The 13,677-nt window shown below is 41.8% G+C and overlaps 1 protein-coding gene and 1 pseudogene across 4 annotated transcripts in view; both read right to left on the bottom strand.

The window, feature by feature from the left end:
• NFYC (nuclear transcription factor Y, gamma) overlaps nt 1-13,334 on the bottom strand; it is a 114,644-nt gene extending 101,310 nt beyond the window's left edge. For 2 of the 4 annotated variants that reach the window (XM_006867594.1, XM_006867595.1), the window contains exon 1: nt 13,059-13,334. The gene's annotated coding sequence lies outside the window, so the exon portion shown is untranslated. The remainder of the gene's footprint in view (nt 1-13,058) is intronic. The other 2 variants (XM_006867596.1, XM_006867597.1) reach the window with 2 other exon arrangements.
• Nucleotides 7,037-7,324, bottom strand: LOC102825766 (annotated as a pseudogene).
• Nucleotides 13,335-13,677: the final 343 nt, after the last annotated feature.

The raw sequence follows: 13,677 nt of genomic DNA, 5'->3' as shown, positions 1-13,677 counted from the left end.
ACCACATCCAACAGACTCCTGTTAACCTGGATTGAGACCTGGTTAACCAGCAGTATGACGAGACTTAGGGACTCCTGGGCCCAGGGGCAGGGACATGGCCCTAGAGGACTAGAACGGAGTGTGAAGCACCCAGCTGATATGAAGTGAGGGGAGATGCAAAAGAACACCAACACTTGCAAATCATACCCATTTAACCTGGCATCAATGGCTGGATGATCAGAACAGGACTAGAGGAAGAAAGGGAAAAAAAAAAAAGGAGTAACTCACTACAAGTGGATGAACTTGACCTATGCTTGTGGATGCAGTATGACAAAGGAGCAGACAAATCTCTACAGTGAGGATCATTCTCACCCCCTTGGTACACAGGGCCGACAAGGATGGGGAACTTAGACATTGGCTACCCAAAATGGGGGGACTACAAAGGCAAGAAGTGACTGGCTTACAAGCTTTCAATAGGGAACCTAGCTCCAGAGGATACAGGGAAAGGTAAAATCTCCACTGAATTGTTTCCAACCTGTCTGGATGGGGTTGATAAAAAGTGAGGGCGATAGGTCTCCTGTGGTTCAATAGGGAATGATTGCTATCAGGTCTGACAGTGAATGTTGGAAAGCTAAATGTAAATGTTTGGTAACTAAAGGAGGGGAGTGGCTAATTTTGCAGTCCAGGAGTGAAGATCCCTGGAACCATCAAGGGAGAAAAGAGATGTGTGAGACCCTGTCGGGGGAGACAGAAACACTAGGGATGGAGGCAGAGACAATGACTGTGGACAGAAGGAGCGGCTGGGGACTCTGGACTCAGGGAGGAAGAGGGCCTGTGTGCTTGTGGCCGGGAGGTGGGGGGGTTGGAGGGTGGCAAGCGTGTGGGGTGTACCCTTTGGTTGTTTGATGATGCATGCAGGGGATTGTGATCATTGCAATAATAAAAGTAAAAATAAAAAACAAAATACTATAGGATGAATGTAAAGATAATGTTCACCCATGTAAACTAACATATAATGCCCAATAAAACGTTAAAAAAAAAAATCAGTTGGATTCTTCTATAGTAACAATGATAGTGCTAAAAGGGCATTAGGAAAACAATACCATTTACAATAGCCTTCCAAAGGATGAAATATCTAGGAATAAATGTAACCAGAGAAACAAAGGACCTATACAATGAAAATTATAAAACACTACTACAAGAAACCAAAAAAGACTTACAAAAATGCTAGAATATACCATGCTCCTGGATAGGAAGGCTTAACATTGTGAAAATGTCAATACTGCCCAAAGCAATTTACATATATAATGCAATCCCAAACCAGATTCCAATGACATTCTTCAAAGAGATGGAAAAAACAATTACAAACTTTATATGGAAAGGAAAAAGACCCAGGATAAGCAAAGCACTGCTTAAGAATAAGAATAAGGTTGGAAACCTCTCACTTCCTGATTTCAAAATTTACAACAGGGCTACAGTGGTCAAAACAGCCTGGTACTGGTATAATGAAAGATACATTGATGAATGGAATAGAATTGAGAATCCAGAAATTAACCCATCCACATAAAGCTAACTGATTTTTGACAAAGTGCCTAAGTATATTGCATGGGGAGGAGATGGTCTCTTCAACAGATGGTGCTGGCAGAACTGGAAAGAGATATGCAAAAGATTGAAACAAGTCCTTTACCTCAGGCCTTTTACAAAAACCAACTCAGCATGGATTAAAGACCTAAATGTGAATCCCAGAATTATAAAGGTCATCAATAAAAAAATAGGGACAAATGTGAGGGCTCTAATACAGGACATACCTACAGATAGTACCCACTTGACCTGGCTTCAATGACTGGATGATCAGAACTCGACTAGAAGAAACAAGAGGAAAAAAAAAAGAGTAATCTGCTACTATTTGATGAATTTGACCTATACTTATGGATGCACTAGCTCAAAAGTGGGAACAAATCTTTACAGCGAAGATCATTCCCACCCCTCCTTTGGTACACAGGGTTGAAAAACAACTTAGACATTGGCTACCCCAAATGGGAGGACTACAAAACCAAGAAGTAACTGGCTTACAAGCTTTCAAGAGAGAGCCTAGTTCCAGAAGGTGTAGGGGAAGATAGAATCTTCACTGAGTGGTTTCCAATCTGTCTGGATGGGGCTGATAAAAGATGAGGATAAGACTCTTGTGCTACAATGGTGAATAATTGCTATCAGGACTGACTGTGAGGGTTGGAAATGTAAAGGTAGATGTTTTGTAACAAAAGGAGGGGAGTGGCTGATTTTGTAGTCCAGGAGTGGAGGTCCCCAGGACCATCACAGGAGAAGAGAAGAGTGTAGGACCCTACCCAGAGAAGCAGTGACGCCAGAGGTGGAGGCAGAGATGATGTGTCATGGAGAGATGGAGTGGCTGGGGACTCTGGACTCAAGGAGGGTGAGGAGCTGTGTGCTGACGGCCAGGGGCAGGCTTGCGAGGTGATGTATCCTTTGGTTGTCTGATGATGCATGGAGGGGATTGTAATCATTGTAATGAAACAAAATATGATACGATGAATGTAAAGCTAATGTTCTCCCACATAAACTATCACATAATTCACAAAAACTTAAAAAAAAAAAACTATAAGGCATGTCTCCCCTTATAGACATAAGCATAAAACTGGTGGTTCTAGATTTTAATAATCATTGCAACTTGACAAATATATAAGTTTGAATCTCACCAGTCATTAGCACTCAGTGCCAAAAGATTAGTAGTAGAGATCTAGAGACAGACTTTCCCTGAAACAAATGGTCCTACTACTTTATACAGTCAAAACTAATATTGACCTCACACTGATCCACTGAAAACCAGCTCCTAAACCACAACAGCACACTAAATTAGATTATTTCTTTCATGTCAAGTGGTTGCTCCCCGTGTGGAAATACTATTGTACACGACAGAACAGTTAATTTACAAAAGGCCAGATTTTATGCTATTCTAAAAAAGGAAAGTAATGTGTTCTTTCATTTAATAAATTTCATTTCATTCAATGATAGGAACTCCTGGTGTGGCTCTGTAAAAGTAAGCACTGGACTGCAAATCACATGGTCAGCTGTTCAAACCTACTAGTTGCTCTTCAGAAACCCTATACAGGGTGGCTATGAGTCAGAACCAACAGCTCTTAACAACTCAATGACAAGCACGGAGCATATATGCTATTGTATTCAACTCTCCTAATTACTCTACACTAAACCAACCAAGCCCACTGCCACTGAGCCAATTCCAACTCATAGCAACCAAGTAGAACATAGCAGAATTTCTCCATTGGGTTTCTGAGACTGTAAATCTCTAAGGTAGTAGGTATTATAAGAGCTGCTTTACAGAGTAAGAAACCAAGGCTCAGCAACGTTCAGAACCTGCTCCCAGTCTCATACAGAGGCTAAACGCATTGCAGAAAGAATTCTTTCCTAGGTCTGATTCCAAACTCAGCACTAAAAATGCATTTCCTGCAGATAGGTTTCTTGTAATACAATAGTGAATTGTTATCAGGACTGATTGTGAGGGTTGGAAATGTAAATGTAATGTAAAGGTAGACATATTGTAGTAAGGAGGGGAGTGATTAACTTTGCAGTCTAGGAGCGGAAGTCCCTGTGATCACCAAGGGAGAAGAGCGGAGAGCGGGACCCTACCCTGAGAAGCAATGATGCCATAGATGGAGGCAGAGACGATGGTGTGGAAAGATGAAGTGGCTGGGGACTTTAGACCCAGAGAGGGAGAGGGGCTGTGTGCTGATGACCAGGGTGGGGGTGCGGGGGTATAAGATACCCTGTGGTTGATTGATGATGCATGGAGGGGATTGTGACCATGGCAATGCTTTGCCTCCATTTCTCTACAAATAAAATCAAGAGATGAAAACTTGTATCTTCTCTAGTGTAATGAATTTTTGACCAAATGAAAAATATATAAGCATTAATGAGATAATAGAATAATTTTTTAAGGATTAAATAAGATTATATGGACTGCCTATAATGTATAAAACATTAATGCAATTTCTGCTTAGAAGACAACACTGATATTCACAAGTTTTAATACAAGCTCAGACCTACTCAGACCTTCTGGGAGTTCAATATTTCTCAGCTGGTCAATTCTGGATAACAAAATTTAGCAAGTGGCCATGGGTTTAAAAGATTGCTGTAGAATGAAGGTGGACAGTGGTATGAGTTCTTCAAGAGATGTTTGCTGAATTCCTGAAGTCCAAATGAAGTTTCCATCAATATTTAAACTGAGGGCTGTACAGCTTTGGGTTGCAAAGATTCGCCCTGATCATTGCATTAAAAAACAAATATTTGTGATTAAAATTTTGAACACCAAATAAAAAAAAAAGAAATGTTGCCTGAATGAATTATACACATGCATGCACATGCGCACATGCAGATGTGGCTGTTAAGTACTGCCGAGTCAGTTCCAATTGCTAGCAACCCTGTATAGGGTTTCCAAGGAGCAGCTGGTGGGTTTGAATAGATACATTTATGGAGCCTTAATGTGGCACTGTAGGATACATACTGGTCTGCTAACCACAAAGCAGCCGCTCCTCGAAAACCCTACAAAGGGTGTTTCTATTAATCAGAACCAACTATATAGCACTTAAAAACTACATACACATATATAACTATATAACTAGATAGATAGATAGATAGATAGATAGATAGATAGATAGATAGATAGATATGGGGGTGATGTGTTGTGGAGTCAAGAGACCCTGTACAGAGTTTCCAAAGCTGTAAATCTTTATGGGAGCAGAATATAAATATATATATATATGTTATTGTTAAATGCTGTCGAGTCGATTCCAACCCATAGCGACCCTGTATAGGGTTTCTGAGGAGTGACTGGTGAGCTTGAACCGCTGACCTTATAGTTCAAACGACTTTGCAGTCTGGCACATTAACCCACAGTGCCACACACACACACACAGATACATACATATATATATATGGTGGTACGCCGTGGAGTCAGTTCCAACTCATGACAACCCTGCATAGGATTTCCAAGACTGTAAATCTCTCATGGAATGGCTGGTTGTTTCGAACTCCTGACCAAAAGGTTAGCAGCCCAAAATCACTACACTACCAGAGCTCCTTTATACATACACACACACACACACACACATATATATATATATATACACACACACACATATACATACATACACATATATAACTACATTGTTGTTGTTAAGTGCTGCCGGGTCAGTTCCAACTCTGTGGTACAAACTGACTTTGCAGTCCAGCGCTTTCGTTAACCCACAGCACCACACCAGGACTCCATATAACTGTATATGCAAAATTTGTCATTAACAATTCTGACTCATAGTGACAACTTGTATAAATTTTCTAGGAGACTGGTTAGTTTGAACTGCCAAACTTATGGATAACAGTGAAGTGCTTATGCAGCACCAAACCAAGGTACGTACAGATTGTTGTTGTTAGGTACCACTGAGTCAGTACCAACTCATAGTGACCCTATGCACAACAGAACGAAACTGCTAAAAATGTATAGATAAAGAATCATTCCTACCCCCTCCACATACAGAGTAGACAGGGATGGGCAACTTGGACATTGGCTACCCAAAATGGGGGGGGGGGGGGAAAGAGATTGTGTGCCGAAGGGGGGGGGGGGGGTGCGTAGTGTAGGGGGCAGGCTTGCAGGGTATACCCTTTGGTTGGTTGATGATGCATGGAGGGGACTGGAACCATGGCAATGAAAGAAACGATACACGATAGAATGACTGTAAAACTAATGTTCTCCCATGTAAACTATCATATAATTCACAATAAAACATTTTAAAAAATTATAGATAGATCTATATCTCTATATATTATATAGAGATGTAGTTGTTGTTGTTGTTAAGTGCAATCGAGTCGGTTCTGACCCATAGCAACCCTTTATAGGGTTTCCAAGGAGCAGCTGGTGAGTTTGAACTGTGAACCTTGCAGTTCAGCTTTGCAGTCTGGTGCATTAACCCACAGTGCCATACCAGGACTCCTTATACAGCTCTCTATATATTATATAAAGATACATCTTATTTTTACTGTTACTGTTGTTGTTGTTGGATGCTATCAAATCAGTTGACTCATAGCGGCCCGATGCACAACAGAATGAAACACTCACTACCTGGGCCTGCATCATCCTCACGATTGTTACACCTGAACCCAATGCTGCTACACCTGTACCAATCTATCTTCTTGGGAGATTTTCCCCTTTTCACGGACCCTCCATTTTGCCAAGCATGATATCCTTCTCCAGGTCCTTACAACATGTCCAAAGTATGAGAGATGAAGTTTCACCATCCTGGCTTCTAAGAACACTGATTTGTTTATTCTTCTGGCAGTCCATGATACTTCTTTTTGGGTTTTTTTTAACAAGAAGTTTATTTAAACAACAAGACACTTGACTTTAAGGGGAAACTATCTAGGACTCATTTCTTTTCGAATAAATTACCCCTACTGCTGTTCCTCAGGAGAAAGATGAGGCTTTCTGCTCCCGTAAAGATTTACAGCCTCGGAAACCCTGTTCAGGGTCGCTGTGAGTTGGAACCGACTCTACGGCACTTAACAACAACAACTTAAAGACAGATTGCCTTACCTGTAACAGCTTGTACAAAAAAAGTTATAAAATTATTTTACAATGATAAATGTTGTTGTCTTTTGTTAAACAGTAAGAGCAAAATAACTTACTGGAATATAAAGATAAGAGCTGAATGAGCATGCCACTAATGGACATAACGGATAAAGGGGGAATTTTCACAGACCCAGTATTTTCCCCCATCCCATCTCAACTTGATGTCAGTCAAAACATACCATTGGCCAAAAGAAAGAAAACCCAAAAAACAAACAATATGAACAAATGCAATATGTTTGTGCACATGTATCAGTTACTTTACATACAATAAAGAAATGGGGACAGGGAAATGAAAGAATAGAGAAAACTATACTATAGTAGTCAGGATGTGGTGGAACCAAATGAGAATGTATTCTTGGTCGGTAGGAAAAGAGTTCTGAAGTAAAGTAGCGGGCCCCCTTTTTAGAAGGCACCTCCTGTCTGCTGCTGGAACACATCAATTGTATCTTCATCTTCCATTTGCAACAGTGCAGTTTTATATCTGTTTCACTAATTGGCTGCCCATCAAATCGGAATCTGATCTGCCTCACTGAGAAACCCTGTTGTTCACAATAGGCTTTCATTAGTTTACTAAGTGGTACATGCCTCCTTAAACTGCACCACAGAACCATCCTGCCCCGCCACCTTAAAATTAATGTGATCACTGTTCTCAGTCTTGACTCCTTCCTGGAGTTTCTCATCCGCCGCCATGGTGAGTGCAGGAGTCTCCTCAGCTGCCGCTTCACAAAAGAGGTACTAGGTTTGCCCTGAACCAGCACACAAGCAGCACCAGGAGCAGAAGAAGGCGGTGGTGGCAGAGTCCATGATACTTTTAATATTCTTTTCCAACACCGTAACTCTAACTAACGCATCAATTCTTCTATGGTCATCCTCATTCACTGTTCAACTTTCACATGTATATGAGGCTATTGAAACTACCATGGCTTGGGTCTGTAGCATCTTACTCCTCAAGCTGACGTCTCTGCTCTTGAATACTTTAAAGAGGTCTTGTATAGCAGATTTGCCTAATGTAATATGTCATTTGATTTCTTCATGGCAGCTTCCATGAGTGCTGATGGTGGATCCAAGTAAAACGAAGTCTTTGACAACTTCAATCTTTTTTCCATTTATCATGGTGTTGTTTACTGGTCAAGTTGTAAGGACTTTAGTTTTCTTTATATTGACTTGCAATTCACAATGAAGGCTGTGGTCTTCATCAGTAAGCATTTTAAGTCCTCTTCACTTTCAGCAAGCAAAGTTGTATCAATTGCATATCAGAGGCTGTTAGTCACTTTTCCTCCAATCTTGATGCCACATTCTTCTTCATATAATCCAGCTTCTTATTTGGTCAGCATACAGACTGAATAAGTATAATGAAAGAATATCACCCTGACACAAATCTTTTAAACCATTCAGAATCCCCTTGTTCTGCTTGAATAACTGCTTCTTGGTCTATGTACAGGTTCCTCATGTGCCAAATTAAGTGTTCTAAACTACCCATTCTTCACAATGTTATCCATAGTTTATCATAATCCACAAAGTCGAAAGCTTTTGCACAGTTAATAAAGTACAAGTAAACATCTTTCTGATATTCTCTGCTTTCAGTCAAGCCCCATCTGACATCAGCAATGAAATCCCTCGTTCCACATCCTTGTCTGAACCTGTCATTTTGAATGATCTTCAGCAAAATTTTACTTGCATGTTATATTAGTGACATTGTTCAATCAGTTCCACATTCCATTGTGTCACCCTCTTTATGGGCACAAATATGAACCTCTTACAATCAATTGGCCGGGTAGCGGTCTTCCAAATTTCTTGGCATAGACGAGTGAGTGCCTCCAGTGTTGTTAAAAGATTTCAATTCCCAGAGCCTGGTTCCTTGTCAATGTCTTCAGTGCAGCTTGGACTTCTTCCTCCAATACCACTGGCTCTTTATCACATGCTACCTCTTGAAATGGTTGAACATCGACCATTTTTGGTACAGTGACTCTGTGTATTCCTTCCATCTTCTTTTGATGCTTTCTACATCATTCAGTATTGTAAAATGAAGACTGATTTTTTTTCATCAGTTACTTCAGTTTGAGAAATGCTGAGGTATTCTTTTCTTTTGGTTTTCTAACTCCAGGTCTTTAAACACTTCATTATAATATTTAACTTTGTCTTAGGAAACTGCCCTTTGAAATTTTCTAATTTAATTCTTTAACCTCCTCATTTCTTTCATTTGCTTTAGCATCTCTATGCAGGAGAGCAAGTCTCAGAGTCTCTCCTGACATCCATTTTGGTCTTTTCTTTCTTTGTTACATTTTTAATGATCTTTTTTGCTTTCTTCCTGTATGATGTTCTTGATGTCATCCCACAACTCTTCTAGTCTGCGGTCTTTAGTGTTTAATGTATCAAATCTGTTCTTCAGATGATCTTTATATTCAGGTGGGATTTATTCAAGGTCATATTTAGGCTCTCATGGACTTATTTTCATTTTTTTCAGCTTCAGTCTTAATTTGCATATGAGCCCCTGGCCCTGTTTTGGCTGATGATATGGAGCTTTTCCACTATCTCTCTCCATAGACATAGTCCATTTTACTTCTGTGAATTCCATCTAGTCAGGTCCATGTGCCTAATCATCTTTTATGTTGTTTAAAAAAGGTATTTGCAGTAAAAGGGTGATAGGAGGAAGCTGGGTCCTGGTGTGGAGCTGTAGGATAAGCATGGTACCACAAGGTCCATTTAAACCACAAGCTGGCAGTTTCAGGCCTACCAGTTACTCCTCAGAAATCCTGAGTCTGAACCGACTCAATGACACTTGACAACAGGAGAGGTTAGGATATTTACCCTATCACACCAAGACATAAAGCAATTAAGACTTTTAGTTCAATGATTGTTGTTGTTGTTGTTGTTGTTATGTGCTGTGGAGTACATTTCGACTCATAGCGACCCTATACAGGGTTTCCGAGGCTGTAAATCTTTACGGGAGCAGAAAGCCTCATCTTTCTCCCTCGGAACATCTGGTAGTTTCAAACTGCTGACCTTACGGTTTGCAGCCCGATTCGTAACCACTACGCTACCAGAGCTCCCTTTAAAAATGGATTAAAAGATTTTCATGCAAAATTGGAATTAAAATATTTTGTTGCATCCTGATTTAATGTTATACTTCATTCAGAATAAATGTTTCTTAGAATCAGTAAAACCTAGTTTGAAGAAAGCACTAAACCTTTGAACAGGTTCTGGTGTTTGGAGACAAACATCCTAAGGAACTGGTGATGTTTGAAAAGCTACCGAGTGAGCTCTTTATACTATGCACTCAATAGTTCCCCGGAGTCCTGGTGTGGTGCTGTGGGTTAATGCACCAGACTGCAAAGCCATCTGAACTACAAGGTCGGCAATTCAAGCTCACCAGCTGCTCCCTGGAAACCCTATACAGGGTCACTATGGGTTGGAATCGACTCCACGGGACTTAACAACAACAAAGTAGTTCCCCACTGCTTGGCATAAATTACTATGTCTGCAATGTTATAAAGTCTTATTTGAAAGAATCCAGATTCTTAAAGTTTCTGTATGTCATTTTCCTGTTGTTGTTAAATGCCATCAAGTTAGTTCCAACTCACAGTGACCCTGCATAGCAGAGATGGGGAATGTTCAGCCCCACGAAATCACCTGCTAAGGGAACCAGTTCTAACTGTAACATTGTTGTTGTTGTTAAATGTCATTGAATCGATTCCAACACCTATAGGGTTTCTGAGGAGTGGCTGGTGGATTTAAATTGTCGAACTTGCGATTCAAACTGACCTTGCAGTTCAGCGCTTATTGGGTGAGTTAATTAAATGTTTGACCAAATACAGCAGGCTAATTTTTAAGTTGATAATTTTGCATGGCCTGCGATGTTACAAATATTGGCAGAAAAAGTTCACCACTCTTGCTGAATAGTGTTTCCAAGGAAGGGTTGATGGGTTTATTTGAACACCCGACTTTGTAGTTAGCAGTCCAGTGCTGATCCTACAGTGCCACACCAGGATTCTAATTTTCCTGTTACCTACCCGGATTTGGGAAAAAAATCCAGCAATCTACTTCCTAAATCTACTTTCACAATAGAAACACCTAATTGAAGAACTCATATTCTGTATGGGTACAATTCTATAGTCTGAATGCTTGCAACAATAAACTCTTATAAACTCTGCACTTTTAAAGACTCAGAAACCACTCACTTTGAAATATAAGTCTTAGAATATGACTAGTTAAATGTATTTTGATAACATGACATAACAGATAAAAAGTTACAGGTTTTGGCATCAAGCAAGTTGGATCTGAATCCCAAATTAACCACTTGCTGAGTGACACAGGACAATTTACTTAACCTCTCTGATTATCAATTCCTCACCTACATTATGGGGGAAATAAATGCCTACTCTGTGTACCAGAATGTCAGTTCTCTTCCTCTACTACTTTCTCCTCTCTCAAAAATTTAGTTGCATTCACATAAAACTGACCAAATTTTTAAACTACAGGACACCTGAGACTATGGTTCTCACCTGGAGGCCAGGTCTGGAAAGAAACTCACCCTTGGGGCTCAATTTGCAGCCAAGCAGTAAATGGGTTACAAGAGTATGGATGGGGGGAGAACACAACACTAGCAAGGTATGTTCACCATAGAATGTTCAATCATACAAAATCAAAGAGCATCATATTGCTAAAGATAAAGTTGAGAAGTGATAGGAAGGTGGGTGGAATGCAAATAGGAAATCACAGTGAGGAAGCAGGATAACGGTTGTTACATGGAGGGGATTATAGTCATTGAGATGAAACAAAGTGTTTATGATTTGTTGACTGCAAAATTGATGATCTTGTCTGTAAATCTTCACTGAATTCACAGTAAGAAATTAAAAAGAAAAAAACTACAGAAATCTTAAAATGGATATGAAAGCAGTAGTGTCATATCCATCAGAAACAATATAGACAAAGAAAAACAAAACAGTTTAACATAAATGTGTTTCCATGTTCCTTCTGCCTTGGTAAATATAAAACAATTTTAGTCACTACATTCATTGGATATAACCCCAACAAGCTGATTCTAATAACTCTGGATTCGCATAAAAGCTTCTGAAATTTAACTAGAAAATGTTGACAAGTCCTTTTACTTAAGTCAAGAAGAACAATGCTAAGTCTGGTTTATTTCAGTTTGGGACTTTTTTTTTTTTTTTGTAAATATGTGTGTGGTGCAGTATTTTTAGACACCTAAAAGAGAACAAACGAACCAAGAGCCAAGATCTCTGCTAAGCTCCCTTCCTGAAAAGGGGAATCTAATATTCATTCAACAAATAATTGCCAGATACCTAATATTTCTTTGAAAGTGTAACTTTGAAAACCTTTACCCTACCCTTATCTTTATTAGTGAGGAATTTTTCACACACAATATCTCAAAGGTGCTGGTCCTACAGTTGCTCTCTTAATACATGTACTTCCCAAGTCCAAAAATGTTCCCCCAAATGGTCCCATAGTGACTTTCCTCATAACTAGAGATCTGATACTTACTGTCTGGCTGTGCTCTAGGCTTGGCATTCAGTTACTAAGACGGCACATCTAGCCAATAGGACACCCTCTCAGCCTTGTCTGGGTCACATCACATCCCAAGTCTCCTAACTCTGCACTCCACGGCTCCACTGGTTCAATGGTCACTTGCTGCTGCAAAAGCCCTATCTAACGTCCTTTGCTCCTATATCATATCCTCAGATCTGACATCCTGGGACTTCAGGGTCACTTCCAAACTCTGTCACACTCCAAGTCCAGAACCCCTGGATCTCGACGATGCCCTCTTCCGGTAACTTGAGTTTCGCTGTTCCCAAGCCTAACACCCTAGGGGCTGCTACGCCCCATCCTGGGCTTTGCAAGTTACAATAAGGAGCCTCTGGATTCAGGAGTACCCCTAGTCTGGGGCATTTTGATGGGTAACATCAAAGTACTTGACAATCCATCACTTTCCCTTCCCCCTCAGAGGCCTCGCGGCTGGCTCCCAACCTCCACCTCACGCCTGCGTCGTAGGGGGGTCATCATCCCAGCAGCCCACACCCAGGATGCGCTCATCCTGCAGCCTCTAGTTCCCCATCACCCCCTAGTCCGGAGTCAGCGCGACCAATAAGGTGCCAGGTCCGCGGCCTCCCCGCCACCGACCAATCCGAGCGAGCCCCCCCGCCGTCGCCTTCCGCCAATGGGAGAAAGCCCGCGGGCCGGGCCGACGAGGCGCACGGACCCCAAGAGCTCAGAGGAGGCGACAGCGTAGGGCCCGGCGAGAACACAACATGGCGGCGGGCAGGCCGGACAGAACTACTGCAGCGGTCGCGCGAGGGAAGTGAGGTCTCCGCTAAAGGCGGGAAACGCTGCCCCTCCCCCCGCCGCCGCTCACCTCAACTCTCACACCCTTCCTCCCGCCCGCCTAGGCTCCCGCACACTCACATGCCTCTGCTCTGGAGTCCGGGAAAGAACTGGAGCCGCCCCCGCGCTCCTGCGGTGTTGGGCAGTGCAGAGGCCCGAGCAGGGCGGAGGGGAGGGGGAAGCGTGCGTCACGGAGAACGGAGCGCGCGCTAAGCGGGGGCACAAACAAGATGGCGGCCACGCCGTTTGCACCGTCTCCCCCTTCCCCTCCCCCTTCCTTGGCGCCTCGACTCCCAGTAGCTTGTAGTGCGCAGAAGCTGAGTTACTTGAAGTCTCGCGAGAATTGGGAAGGGGCGCCGTCTTCGTCCGGGTGAGAGCGAGATCTGATAACACCCCTTTTTTAGGAGATTCGGAGGCGTTGCTTGGTGACCTCTACGGTGTTCTATTAGGGATTTCTGCTGTGCTGCGCTCCTTTTAAACTTTGGAGATCAGTAATTTGTTGTTTTTTAATTGTAGGGGGCAAGGGCGGGAAGGAGAACTGGGAGAGAGGCGAAAAACTACTTAAGAATGCTAGAATGAGTGAACAGGTTTGCATGATAGCTACCTATTAACGCCACAAATTCATACAAGAGGGATTTAATGCCAAAATTGTAAAATGATACACTCCAGAAGAAAGAACAGTACTTCCCAAGAATGTTCATCTT

This window comes from Chrysochloris asiatica, unplaced genomic scaffold, assembly GCF_000296735.1.
Source record: "Chrysochloris asiatica unplaced genomic scaffold, ChrAsi1.0 scaffold00106, whole genome shotgun sequence".
Lineage (NCBI taxonomy): Eukaryota > Metazoa > Chordata > Mammalia > Afrosoricida > Chrysochloridae > Chrysochloris > Chrysochloris asiatica.
Note: the sequence above shows the minus strand (reverse complement) of the source record. Positions and strands in the feature narration are given on the sequence as shown.